Consider the following 13,869-nt stretch of genomic DNA (forward strand, 5'->3'; position numbering starts at 1 on the left):
TTTGAGCTGTGGTGCAGGACAAAAGTATTGACTATACCGTGGGCTGCCAGAAGAACAAACAGGTTTATCCTGGAGAGGATGAAACAAGGCTGCTCCTTTGAGGCAAGGATTCTAAAGCTCTGTCTGACATACTTTGGGCATGTTGCAAGGAGGGACAGTCTTTGGAGAGAGATATCATGCTTGGGAGGATGGAGGGACAGCACAAGGGAGGAAGACCCTTGATGAGATGGATTGACTCAGTGACTGGGGTAATGGGGGTAGGTGTGTCAGAGATGGCTTAGGATAGAGAAGGGATCAGAGATGTTGTACACAGTCATTGTGAGTCACAAGTGACTCAGTGGCACATAACAACATCGTCATCATATCTCTTTGACTCTTCAGAGACCTGATTCTTGTTTTCAACCTGAGGACCTAAAAAGGATAATAGAAGAACTTTAAGGGGATAAGAGAGATCTTTGCAAACTCTAAAAATAAGAAGCGGGCTCTCATGCTTTCTCTGAAGGCTTAGGTTTCTCTGAAGGCTTAGATGTATGACAGGAGTTCAACATCTCAGGCTCTTCAGCTAAGATCTCATGGCCACATTCTTTCCTTCCCAGAACTACTTTTTGCAAATGGTAATATATTGGCCATGGACCTTGAGTATTCCATTAGGATATTACAAATAGCTGGATAACAGAATTCTAACCGAATTGCCAAGGTGGTAACATCTCACATATTTTGGGTGTGTTATCATGAGGGCTCAGCCCTTGAGAAAGGACTTCATGCTTGAAAAAGTAGGGGTCAAGAAAGGGGAGGAAGACCCTGAAAGAGATGGATTGGTACAGTGACAGCAACAGTGGCCTTGAGCACAGTGATGATTGTGGGGAAGGTGTAGGCTCACGCCAGCTTTCAGTCCACTGGGAGTAGGACTCACAGTAGCCGGTACCATCAGTGGTCAATGCGGTAACAACCTGACAGAAACAACAATCACCTGGCCAATGGCCTCTTGTTTCCTTCCCAGCAACCACCTTGGACTTTTTCCTCTTTACTGTTCTTTGTAAAGCAGGTTCTACCCGTACAGTCAGCAAATAGACATGCAACTATCTGGTTAGAGGCTTCCTGTTTACAATACCAATTAAAAAATATATATATATCTATAGAGAGAGTTTGCAAAGAAAAGACTTTAGAGAGGACCTTGACAGCAGATTTTCCCAATCAAGTACATGGTTTTGATTTCTTGACTGCTGTTACCATGAGTGTTGGTTGTAGATCCAAGTAAAAGGAAAGCATTGACAACTTCAATCTTTTCTCCATCTATCACAATGTTGCCTATTGGCCCAGTGGTGAAGATATTTTTCTTGATAGTAAGGTGTAATCCATGTTGAAGTCTTTGATCTTCTACAGCAAGTGTTTCAAGTCTTCTTGGTTTTGTGTAAGCCAGGTTGTGTCACCTGCATAATGCACTTGTTGATGAGTCTTCCTCCAGTCCTGTTGCTACATTGTTCTTCAGAGAGTCCAGCTTCTTGAATTATTTGCTCACCACACAGATTGAAGAGGTATGGAGAAAGGCTATGACCCTGACGCATACCTTTCTTGATTTTAAACCATTCCGTGTTCACCCTACGTAGAGGACACAAAATAGTGCCCTCTCAAACACAATGGATCTAGGAATACCAAGATGAAAAACAGCTGAGCTCTAAGTGAGCCTTCAGGTGTGTTACACTTTACAGACTCCTTACGTCCTAACTGCTCTCTTAGAAGTCTTCTCTGCTTTCCACACTACCTTACACCCTTTATGTTCAACACACATTTTTGTACTTATGCCTGAAGATTTTTTTCAAGTTTAATTTTTTTATTGCTAATTTCAATGAAAATTTACAGAGACTTTGGATTTCCTTTCATTCATTGTTGCACTTTTCTCCCTGACTCCCCTTCCCCCAGTACATATTATTTTACACTCCCTCCCCCAAGGCCCACTCCACTATGCAGCCTTCATTCTGGACCCTTGTAATGACAAAAATACCTAATCACATATCCCTTTTAAACAGTTTTCTCCCTCATCTGCTTCAGTGTAGTATACATTATTTATCCCATCTTTTTCAGTCTCCCCTCAACCCTGATGTCAATCCTCTTTTACAAAAGTGGCACTATGCAGTATTTGTCCTTTTATGCTGAGATATTTCACTCAGTATAATGTCCTCCAGAGTCACCCATTTTGTATAATATTTCATGAGTTCCATGTTTTTCAATGCTGCATAGTATTCCATTGTGTGAATATATCAGCGCTGCTCTATCCATTCGTTTGTTGATGGGCACTTAGGTTGTTTCCAACTCCTTGCTATTGTGAACAAAGCCACGATAAACATGGGTGTGAGTGCCTGAAGATTTTTATTTTATCTGAAAGGGGGCAAGAGAGGGAGGAAGATGGAAGAAAGAAGGAAACCTTCAAGTTAGGGTGCAGTCTCAAGTCTCAGGGTAATATTCAAGAGGGGAAATGTAACTGAAGACTAAATATCTAAGGGAGACTCAGCTGCTCTCTGCTCTGCCCCACCCATCCCCATTACGGATAACCTTGGTGATTACTAGGATTTAAACAGGTCAATACTAAGAAGGATTCTGGAACCACACTAAAAGCTTCCTCTTTCACTACTTGCTAAGAAACCCCTTTTATATATCATAGCTTCCCAGTTTACAGCACAAATCCACATCAAGAGAAGAAGAAGAAAGAGCTCTCTGAATTCCAAGAAAGTTTTCTTTCCAGATTGGAAATCAAACGCCATGCAGGAAAGAACAGGCCAACCTGAGGCAGTCTTATACCAAAACAGCTGCTTTCAGAAATGAATAATCAGCTGCCACTTGAGGAAGCAAGCGCTGCTATAAATTTACTATTAGCTCATTTTCTAATGCACTTTTTTCTTTTAAAAAAATTTAAATAAAATATTTTATAATATTTTATGTCCAAAGTTCATATATGTTGTTTTTCACTCAGGATCTTTTTAATTTCCTTTACTCACCCTTCCCTCCGCTTATCAAATTATGCAATTCTATGATTAACCACTCCACCATCCCAGCCCATCCTTACCTCTCTGCTCTCACCCTCCCCCCTTGGATCCTCATACACATTCTACAATAATGGTCTTGTACAGTACTTGTCTTTATGGGACTGAGGTAGTTCACTCAGCATAATACTCTCCAGTCCACCCAAGTTAGGTAGTGATTTACAAATGCATTGCTCCTGCATGCTGCGAAGTGTTCCATCGTGTGAATGAATGCACCATCGTTTCTCAATCCATTCAATTTGTGGTTGGACATTTGGGCTGTTACCATGTTCTTGCGATGGTGAATAATGCTGCTGTGAATGTTGGTATACAAGTCTCCATTTTTGCCTCAGTTCTCATTTTCTCAGAGTATATTCCAAGCAGTGGAATAGCTGGGTCATATGGAAATTATCTACTACACATTTTTATTCAAGTATGTTTAAAAATGTGACATTAGGGACTATGACATTAGGGACCCTTAAATGCACATACTAACTAAATAATGATTCTTTAAGCTCTTGTATTCTGGCCACAAGATGGGAAGTTCAAATACATTAATAGACTTCTCAGAAATAAGGTCTGGTGATATGTTTGGAAAAATCAGTTGTTGGAAATCCTCTAGTGTGAAGTTCTGCCAAGATACACATAGGGTTACCAAGAATCTGAAAAGAGTTCACCACAACTGGTATTTAAGTATGTTGTTATTAAGTGCCATCAAGTTGGAACTGACTCATAGCTGAACCTCCAGTGGGTTTTCAGAGACTGTAAATTGCAAAAGAGGGATTTTCTTTTGTTTCTTCCAGAGCAGCTGATAAATTTGAACCCGCTAATTTTGGTTTGGCAGCACACGTCCATATCACTAGGCCACCAGAGCTTTCTAAGTATAAGAAACATTTTTAAAAATATATTATTCAAAGATCATTGGGACACTCGACTTTCTTCACAATTGGAATCACCAAATATGGAACTCTATCCAGATGGAATTTTGCAGAATGTCAAAATTGTCAAGGTTGGATTTATGGCCCTATGCATCTCCTTCCCGGTTTGATGAAATTTAACAAGTCTTTCAGCTGTGAGGCCGCTCTGGTGACATTGGGAGTTGCACTGTTAACCCAAATGCGGCCCATCTCTGGTAGTTCAAATCTCCAGAGGTTCTGTGGGTGAAGGATGGAAAGTTTCATCCAGTGTGATTTACAGCCTCCGGCTTGACAGCATGAGGTTTCAGATACTACTTTATTGACTCTTAGTATCCCAAACAATTTTTTAAAAAAACATATAACATGGTAAAAGACAAGGACCTCCAAGTGTGGATGACAAAGTACATTATTCAGTCAAGACTTTTGTGGCATCCAGGCAGTACCTCTGATTGCCCCACAGATAGCATCTACTCAAGCATTGAAAGGTCCTAGAGAAAACAAATCTTCACTTTCTGCAAGCAAGGTTGTGTCGTCTGCATAATGTTGATGAGTCTTCTCCAATCCTAATGTCACCTTCTTCTTCATGTAATCTAGCTTCTTAGATTATTTGCCCAGCACATAGATCGAATAGATATGGATGCACACCCAAAGTCCATCTATCTTGATTTTAAATCATGCCGTGTTCCCTTGTTCCGTTAAAATGCCTACTTCTAAATCTATATGTCTGTTTCTCATGAGTACAATTAAATATTTTGGAATCTCTATTCTTCTCCATAATGTTATCCAAAATTTATTATTATCCATAGAGTCAAATGCCTTTAAATAGTCAATAAAACGTAAGTAAACATCGTTCTGGTAGTCTTCTGATGTCATCCAAGATCCATTTGACATTAGCAATGATATCACTTGTTCTGTGGCCTCTTCTGAATCCAGCTTGAATTTCAGGCAACTCCCTGTCAATATACAGCTCCAGCTGTTTTTTTAATAATCTCCAGCAAGATATTACTTGCCTGATTACTTGCCTATGATGTGGTGGAACGTCATCAAACACACTTTGAGAATATTGTCAGTTAGAGCCAGTCTTTAGAAAAAGACACCAGGCCAGCAAAAGTAGAGAGCCAGTGAAAGAGAGGATGGGCTTCAACAAGATGGGTTGGCATGATGACTGCAACAATGGTTTTGAATGTGGTGGAGAGCTAAGGATCATGCAAGATATGTCCAGGCTTTGATCTATTGTGCACATGGTCACCACAAGTTAGGGGCTGCTCCATAGACTCAAACAATGGAGAAGACATTTTTATCAACACCACAGGATGCTTTGTTGTGCTCACTTGATCTAACGGAGGTGTCAAAGGCTTCTTGTTCCAAATACTTCCATAGCCATTGACTGCCTTTGCCATGTGGATTGGAGGAATATGTGAACAGGGTGTGTCAGTCTACAAGGGGTTGCCTAGTCTTGTCACTAAATTGAACAGATTCAATAAGGGAATTTGAGAATCTCACCACCAGCAGAGAAGCAGCAAGAGAATGCAGCGTGTCCTCCAAGGCCAGAGATTCTTGTGCCTGAGAGACCTACAGGAGAGCAGCAGTAACTACAGCAGAGACCAGACACTTGACATGAGATGGAGCTGACCGTGGAACTGCTACCCCACAGAACTAGAGCTAAGAGCCTTTTGCCCAAGCTTTTTGGAGGACTGGGGGTGGGAAGAACCATAATTGGCAGGACTAAGAACTTTGCTGTTGAAGACCGAGGGTAAAGTATTTTTTAAATTATTAACAATGAGACAGACAGTCAGGAATAAGATAGAACAGAGAACCTATAACAGGGGGCCAGCAGTTCTTGACTGAAGCCCCCAAGTCAAGTTTCTCTGTATCTTTATTGAAAATTATCAGGAAGTAAATCACAAAGAGAATTCAATGCAAATGAAGCTAAGTTCTTTCTATTGAAAACATTCTGCTTGACTTAGGAGGGAGGGGTCAGCAAATGCAAAAAACTGGTAAAACCTGAAGGCTTGCCTTAGTGCCTCAGGGTGAACTCTAGCTTGAACCGTGCCTCCTCCACATCCTGAAATAGCATTCAGTTTATTACAAATATTTAGTATTGGCTTTCCATGCTTTGCAACACTTGTTTTGAGCAGCAAGGCTGAAGGCTAGGGTGCCTGTGAGCACATTTTAGATGCTGCCCTGAGTGACTGAATCCAATACTAACCTGAATTATAGCCTTTTGACTTCCCTAATATGGTCTGTGTGGTCAGTGTGCTGTGACAATGGACCCTGGACACAGCAGACCAGTAGGATTGGTGTTTGGATGAGTAGAAAGAGGTGCAAGAGTGTGGGCGACCTATCTAGCCTCATGGGAACTGGTTTTGAGTGTTGTTGATGGGGACAGTTTCCCTTTGTGGAATTAGTGGAGGTTGGGTATGCCCACATGATCTTGGCTCCTTTTATACTAACAATATAGTTTTTCACAGACAATAAGAAAGGGGCTCAAGCTGACAATATGTTAAGACTTTCTTTTTTCTGAATTGGGCTAATTGGATTCATCTGAGTATCTATCAGGTTTTAAAACACTTGTGTCTTCCAGCTTCTCTCAACTTCCTGAGGCTAGTCATGTTGCTAGTCTCAGATCTCACATCATGAAAGCCTTTGTGGAGTTAGGAAGACTGCTGTTGCTACTTGCTTCCCTAAGTTGGAAAAGTTCTGGACAAGAGCTAGGTAAAGGAGAGGACCTTGGTGGATGGTGCTTTAACAGAGTAGTTTCTCAGTCACGGACGGTAGTATAGACTTCCTTTTTCCCCTCCTAAAATGTAAGAAAACTCAGTATTTCTTATTAGCTTATGCCTTTTACCTCTCTCTGTGCTGAGGTAATATTGCTGAGTAGGATTTACATAGATGTTGCTGTCATTTTCTTTGAATGTTTTCCAATGAGTTACTCTCTTTCCATGTTTTTGTATTTGTCAGCTGCTGGTGGTTATTGTTGAGTGCCATTAAGTCCATTTTGTCCAGGTGAGATAGAGTGTCTTGCAGGTTTTCCTAGGCTGCAATTTTTACTGGTAGAACCCTAGTTGCACAGTAGTGGAAGTGTTTAGCTGCTAAACAAAAGGCTGGCCATTTGTACCTACCAAGGGTCAAAGGTGTGGCTGGCTGGCTGCTTCCATGAGCTTTACAGACTTGAAACTCTATGGGGGCATTTCTACTCTGTCCTCTATGTGAACTGAAATCAAATAAAGGGCCATGAATTTGGATTTATGTTTGTTTAATCTTTAGAGGAGCAAATCACCAGATTTTTCCTCACTCTAAGCAGTTAGGGCAGGGGGGAGGGGGCGTTCCAAACAGGAAATAAAAAAATGTATTGTGATGGGAAAGACTGCTGTTAGGGACCTCTCTAAAGTACTCAAGAGCAACAGTGTCTCTCTGGAGACTAAGGTGTGCCTGATACAGGCCATGGTCTTTGCAATCACTTGTTGCAAATGCATCAGAGAGTTGGACAATGACTAGGGAGGATAGAAGGAGAATTGATGCCTTTGAGCTGTGGTGCTGGAGAAGAGTATTGAATATTCCATGGACTGCCAAGAAAACAAACAGATTCATCCTGTTGTTGTTGTTGTTATGTGCCATCGAGTCGTTTCCGACTCATAGCGACCCTATGCACAACAGCTCTAAACCCTGCTCTATCCTGCGCCAACCGCACCGCCTCCGACACACCCATCCCGATTACCCCAGTCACCGAATCAATCCATCTCATAGAGGGTCTTCCCCTCCTGCGCTGTCCCTCTACCCTCCCAAGCATGATGTCCCTCTCCAAGGACCCGTCCCTCCTGGCAACGTGTCCAAAGTATGTCAGACGAAGCCCCAGAATCCTTGCCTCCAAGGAGCAGCTTGCTTTAATCCTCTCCAAGATGGATCTGTTTGTTTTCCTGGCAGTCCAGGGTACATTCAGTACTCTTCTCCAGCACCACAGCTCAAAAGCATCCACTCTCCTTCTGTCCTCCCTAGTCATTGTCCAACTCTCTGATGCATAACAAGCGATTGCAAATACCATGACCTGTATCAGGCGCACCTTAGTCTCCAGAGAGACACTGTTGCTCCTGAGTACATTTGAGAGGTCCCTAACTGCAGACTGTCCCATCGCGATACGCTTTTTGATTTCCTGACTGCTGGTACCAAGAGTGTTAACTGTGGAGCCGAGCAAAGTGAAGCTGTGAACACTCTCAATCTCTTCATCATCCATCCTGACGCTGCCAATTGGTCCAGTGGCGAGAATCTTTGTCTTCTTGACATTGAGCCTCAGTCCATACTGAAGGCTGCAGTCCTTGACCCTTCGCAGCAAGTGCATGAGGTCCTCCTCAGTTTCAGCAAGCAAGGTTGCGTCATCTGCATAACGGAGATTGTTGATAGATCTTCCACCAATCCTGATGCCAGATTCATCCTAGAGAGGGTTAAACCAGGCTACTCCTTGGAGGCAAGGATTCTGGGACTTCGTCTGACATACTTTGGACGTGTTGTAAGGAGAGACCGGTCCTTGGAGAGGAACATCATGCTTGGTAGGGTAGAGGGACAGACAGCACAGGAGGGGAAGACCCTCCATGAGGTGGATTGATTCAGTGGCTGGGATAATCGGGATGGGTGTGTCAGAGGCAATGAGATTGGCACAGGATAGAGCAGGGTTTAGAGCTGTTGTACATAGGGTTGCTATGAGTCACAAACGACTCGACAGCACATAACAACAACAACAATTTTATTTTATTATTTTCTGTGTGGGCACTGTGGATTGGTTCAGTGACTGGGGTAATCGGGATAGAAGTGTCAGAGACAGTGCGACTGGCACAAGACAGAGCAGAGTTTAGGGCTGTTGTACATGGGGTTGCTATGAGTCGCAAATGACTCAACGGCACATACCAACAAGAACAACTGTCAAATTGGATCAGACTGGTACAGGAGGAGATTGCCCCTCCTTCTCCAGCAGAGCATACCAACAATCAACCTTTAGGTTAGCAGATGAGATCTTAACCTCAGTGACTCCTGGAATTTCCAGTAACGTCACCTTGGACCATCTCTTTCATATGATTGTCGCTTTCCTATGCTGCTACCCAACCATTCTTTTCACCACTTCACACATGAATTGCCACGTATTCTTAACTTGTATCCCTTTAGTAAATGGTCCTCTCTCCCTCCAGAGCATTGTTAGAAAGTTTTCTTAGGATATAACCCTGTCCAAACACCTCTTTAAGACTCTAGTTCTTCCCACCAAACATTTGAGTGAAGCATAGACCGACCTTCAGCAGCCTATAAGGATTAACCTCAAGCTACTTATTCCCCCACTTGCCTTGTACATAATGTCACACCAGAATATTGGAAAATATCTGGTGCAGAACCTTCTGTGTCCTATTCAGACTGTGGTCTTCTGAGACGAGGCGGATGTTGATTCTTAAATCTTGTATGTTTATAAGGTGGTCTTAAACAGTTGTGAAAGCTCAAAAGAAAAGAGTAGATGGTACAAGTAGTTTGCTTTCAATGACTAGTCTAAAGATTGGTGGTTCAAATCTCATCCAGTGGAACTGAGGGAGGAAGGGAAGTGTAGGAACCTACTTCCTTTAACATAGCAGTTAACACGTTGCCGCAAATGACAGCAAAAGTGTTTCTAAGCATGGTCGTCAATTTAAAAAGTGTGCGGCAACGTTTTAAGAAAACCCTGTGGACTCATTCTGCTGTAGTACATGGGATCATTAAGAGTAACTAACCTGATGGCATGTGTTTGAGATAGTGAGGTTGGCACAGGATAGAACGGCATTTAGGGCTCTTGTACATAGGGTCGCTAGGAGTCGCAAGCGACTCGATGGCACATAACAACAACCACCGGATGACAAGGAGTGCACACGCAGGTATAAAAGGTTAAAACGTGGCATCTACTTCCAAGGACTCAAGTTTTAATAAGAATTCCAGAGATCAGCGAATCAGTTCGTAGTAGGAATCCTCCAGTAAGATTGAACCTCTGGACTTAAGTGAGAAGACTCAAAGAGATTTACATCTCAAATTCATTCTGGCCATTTTAGACTTGCCTGAGGAAAAAGATAGAGGGACTGCAGGGGGGGAAAAAGAGGATAACTCACGCAAATCCCAACCTCAGTTCTTTTAGCCGAAGTCTGTCTTCTTTCATGTTTCCTCCTCCTGCTCACACTGTTTTGAGCTATTGATTGAAAGAGATTGATGATTGATTTTTTCCCCTTTCTGTCAACAGTGCTTGTGGATTGTGACTATTTATATTTCCGTGCTATAGTTAAAAGAGCATTGTTTAATAAAGAAGAAATACTGAGCCCCAATGAATTATTTCTGGGGTCTGGCTGTGCAGCGACAGACGTGCAGCGAGATAAATTTCTCTTTACTTACCCTAACTCTCTTTGTGGAATTTTAGCAGAGGTAAGTGACGCAGCCCTTTATCCAGTGCCGTCTCTGAAGTCTTTGCAAATGTTGCTTAATGCTTGTCTTCCTAGAATATGCTACTCATGTTACTCACTGGGACCATAGACTGGGTAGGCGTCTAGCAAGAACATACTCAAAAGCCTCAAACTCGTTACCAACTAGCTAGAACCGACTCATAGCTGATCCTCCATTGTGTTTTTGAGACTGTGAATCTCAGAGGAGATTACCCATCTTTCCCCCTCAGGTCGAACCAACAGAGAGGGTCCTCTCTTGGCACCCGGCAAGAATACAGAGAAGGTTTTCCCCTTTTCTTTCTTACACCAACTTGGAGTCTATGTCTAGGACATGAAATTAACTAAGAAACGCAAACATCTTTCTCTCCAGAAACTTACTGTCTATCAGAGCAAAACATCTATATGTGGCATTAGATACCACGTGAATATCTAGAATTTTCTCATCCTCAAAATGCTGCACTGTTAATGTCATCCCAGATATAGATTAAGGAATTCATATACAAATACAGGTGATAGAACTGGACTTACAATGTTAATAAAGAGCAGAATCAGGGCTGGACACTAGATTTGATAAGCTATCCTAATGAGATTCTTAAGAGTTCCACTGCTGTAGTGTATTATCTATTGGGTTACCAACTGGAAAGTTCTTGGATTAGATCCTTGGGAGAAGTATGGCCAATCTCTGCTCCCCATCACTAAAAATTTGCAACTTCAGAAACCAAATGGATCAGACCCTGTGAGTCATTATCAGCTCGATGGCAGTGGTCTTAATAAACCTGGTGGGTTGTGTTTTGTTGTATATTGTGCTTGTGGGGAGGTTTTTCCCTCTGAGATAATTAAGGATAAAATGCACATCATGGTAGTCATGTGCCATCGAGTTTCCTGGGACTCAGAGCGACCCTGTGCACAATCGCTCTGAACCCTGCACTATCCTGAGTCACTCTCATATCTCCACTACACCTACCCCCATCCCCCCGGTCACCACTTCAACCCATCTCATCCAAGGTCTTCCTCTCCTGCATTGTCCTTCCACTCTTCTAAGCGTGAGGTCGTTTTTCAAGGACTGATCCCTCCCAGTAACATGGCCAAAGTATGTGAGAGACAAAGTCATGGTAAAAAAATTTAAAGTTCCAAGAAAAAGGTAGGAAATCAGAATGATCCAGGAGGGTTTTCAGTTTTGAACTACAGTCATACTTTTCTTATCTTCCCACCTCACAGAAAAAAAAATAACTGAAAAACTGTATTCATATTAATTCAACATCAGAATAAGAGATCTGGGATGATTTTGACAGAATAGTTCCATCATGTCTTCATTTGCACAGCTTTAAACAAACATTCTACATTCAAATTAGACAGAACATGTTGGCATGAAGTTCTTACACAGGACCCTCTTCATTGCCCCATAGGCTGTGATGTTTGTGTTTTCACAGCACTTGCCTCACACTAGCCTTGTATCCACCGTGACAAGGTGTGTCTCGGGTATGCTCTGCTATCTCCACTGTGGAGACGTCCAAAGCCATCTTGAGACACTTTCAAGGGTTAAAAGAACCTATCCTCAGCGATTTTCTATATCAGTGGTTATTAACTAGATGCAATTTTGCCCTACTGAGGACAAGAGGAGATATTTTGGGTTGTCATAATTGGGGATTGGGTGAGTACCACTTACATCTCATGAACAGAGAGACCAGATACACAGCTAGATATCATTCAGTGCTCAATACAGTTTCCACAAAGAATTATCCAGCCCCTAAATTGCAGTAGTGCCATTGTAAGACGTAGCTCTGATCTAAACTCTTGCCTTCTCTCCACCTGTGTGTTCTAAGCAGCATTTCACTGAGCAATTTAGAATCCGTGCAATTAAAACCGCGTAGTCTGTGTTCCTTGGCATACAATCCAAGTGAGGGCATTGCTTCAGGTGGTGGCTAATGTGGTTTTCTCTGTGAGAACTAGGATGTTCAAGGAATCCAAGGAATCTGGATTTTTTTTTTCCCCCATCAGAAATTTTAAAAAGTAAATAATCTTTTTTTATGTTTTTATTGTGATTTGTATTTAAGTTTACAGAGACACTTGGTTTTTCCATTCAAGAACTTTTTTTTTAAAATAGCTGAGTCAGGTATCATTTATAATATTAATCTGCCTCATAAGATACTATACAGCTGATAGATTTATATTGTAATTTAATGACATAAGACTGTCAAAGAGAGAAGGTATATATATTAATTTTATTATATTATTATACTATATTAATATATTAACAAATAATATTATACCAATAGTATAAACTGTGTGAAACGTGCTAAACAAAAGTTCTATCTCTTCATCACTTGCTAATGTTTCCCACGAGGAGGCGAGGTAAGGTGATGTAAGTGAACTGACGCACACACAGCGCTAATTTAGCAAAACAAGTGAAAAAAGGTTTATTGAGGCCAAAAAAAGGAGGCATGGTTGGTGAAAGATAGAGATGGGTCATGTGGAAAACGTAGAGAAAAGGAAAGAAGAAATGGGGGAAACACCCATGAAAATTCAGGTGAGGGGTCAAACCCTTTTGGCTCTTTGACAACAGAAAAAAAAGCGAGGACCCTCAGGTGAGCTCTGCTTCTATTGGCCCCCAGCATTCTGAGACTGATCATAGCCTAGCCCTGCCTAGGAACCTTTGAGATTGGCTGGGATTTGGTTCCCCTATATCCTGAGGAAAGGGCTTCTTCCTGATGTAACCCTCTTTTTGGTTCTTACCAGAAGTACTATCACCTTGGTGCAAACTGGTTTTGCTTTCCCTTCCTATATCCTCAGAGAAAGACTGGACCAGATAATAATTCTATCTCTTGACACCATGTGTGACCAAAACAAAAGTTAGGTAGAAATATACACAAATAGTTACCAAGTTTAGCCCTGAGTGATGTGACTGTGGGACCTATATCTCATCTGTGCAATGCCAAATGTATTTCAAATGTTCTCACAAGAAGTATATATTTTACATTCAGAATACACAATTAGCGTAAATTCTCCGGTTTTAATGAAATATCTTCCATTTAGTCCAATGTTTTCAGATATAGAGAAACCAAAGCAGAGAGAGAAAATATTTCAATCTAGACATAAATCAAAATAAAATAATTCAGAATGCCGCAAGCATTATCTTTTCTTAAATCTCCGTGTGAAACAAATCTCCTAAGGAATTGTGAGAGTTTGTTGTTGTTGTTGTTGTTGTTTCTTTTCTTGAATTTTTAATTGATGAGGCTGATATAAAACCTCCAGTGTCAAATGACCCTCAGGTACCGACTGTCTTCAATACCCTGTGCCAGGCGATTTTGTGTATTGACTAAAGAAAGTGCTTCTGCTTTGCTAAGAAAAACTTTTTTTAAAGAGACTGTTTTCTTTCATTGCACTTGAGAAATGAGTAAGAGTTTAAGTTTCTACTTGGTAACATCATGGTGGTTTTGGTTTTTGTTATGTTTGTGGTTTTGGGTGTGTGTGTGAGAGAGAGAGATTGATTTGAATGAAAGT

Source organism: Elephantulus edwardii, unplaced genomic scaffold, assembly GCF_000299155.1.
Source record: "Elephantulus edwardii isolate Elephantulus edwardi_28Jun2011 unplaced genomic scaffold, EleEdw1.0 scaffold00268, whole genome shotgun sequence".
In the NCBI taxonomy this organism is placed as follows: domain Eukaryota; kingdom Metazoa; phylum Chordata; class Mammalia; order Macroscelidea; family Macroscelididae; genus Elephantulus; species Elephantulus edwardii.